At 33.4% G+C, this 1,189-nt stretch overlaps 1 protein-coding gene across 1 annotated transcript in view; it reads right to left on the minus strand.

Annotated features, from left to right (window-relative positions):
* Nucleotides 1–1,189, minus strand: part of LOC106874518 (5'-AMP-activated serine/threonine-protein kinase catalytic subunit alpha) — a 616,447-nt gene that overhangs the window by 301,460 nt on the left and 313,798 nt on the right. The window lies entirely within an intron of this gene.

Genomic DNA, 1,189 nt, shown 5'->3' on the forward strand with positions numbered 1-1,189 from the left:
TGAGAGCTATATATGCCCAAAGCATATACATTAGTATATATATATATATATATACACACACTAGCTGGGCCCCGTGCCGTCAAAAATGATGGCTAATTGTATTTTATATATAAATAAGGTACAAAACCAAGATTTTGGTTTAATAATTCTTTTATTACTAAATTATTACTATCCGCAATTAACAACCTTTGACTGCTTGTTTCCTTCAAAAGAATTTTCAAGTTTTCCTCCCTTCTTGTCCGACTTAAGGCCACATAAAGCTGGCTGTGGCTAAATACGGGAGCTGGCAAGTAAATACCAAATACACAGAGTTGAAACGCTGTTTGATTTTTCTTTTCAGTGTTGAATGTCCACCATCCCACTACCATTGCGCGCGCACACGCACACACACACAAATACACAAAGACACACACACACAAATACACAAAGACACACACACACGCACACACACACATATCCCCCTTTTATACACACAGACATATATTCACACCGGCATATATTCACACAGAGTTGAAACGCTGTTTGATTTATTTTTTCAGCGTATTTTCATCATCCCACTATCAAGTATGACATCACGCCTTCCTTCCTTATTCACTTATCACCCCTTCCTTTCTCATTCAAAAACACAAGAGTATTATTATAGTAGATTATCTCGGTAACCATGGGAGCTATGAAAAAATGCAAAGCCCAGCAACACCACCGGATCATTCTATACGTCTGTTACTGAGAGATCAATGAACACACCCATAACACAAAAGATTCTTTGAAAACTGTCATACTCAGAGTAATGTCTAAAATGAATCAAGACCACTTCATTCGATCAGGTAGATGATTTAGATCTCATATAGAAGCAGTTGTTGAAGCTGAAGGTGGCTTTATTGAATAAAATTATAGAAAAGAAGGTTTATTTTTATCCTCATATGATTTTTTGATAAAGTTATTATCTGTTATTATATATCTGCTTTCTTTTTCTTTATAAACAAATCTGACCTCAAATATCTTATGTACCCTGTATACATACATACACACATACATACATACATAATGCATACATGCATACATATATATATACCTTCACTGTCGTTTTTTCTGTTATTTTGGTGATGAATTTTTGAGTTAGCTTACCAATTATTTTTGTTGGTAGTTAATTTATAATATATCGATATATATATATATATATATATATATA

Source organism: Octopus bimaculoides, chromosome 7, assembly GCF_001194135.2.
Source record: "Octopus bimaculoides isolate UCB-OBI-ISO-001 chromosome 7, ASM119413v2, whole genome shotgun sequence".
In the NCBI taxonomy this organism is placed as follows: Eukaryota; Metazoa; Mollusca; class Cephalopoda; order Octopoda; family Octopodidae; genus Octopus; species Octopus bimaculoides.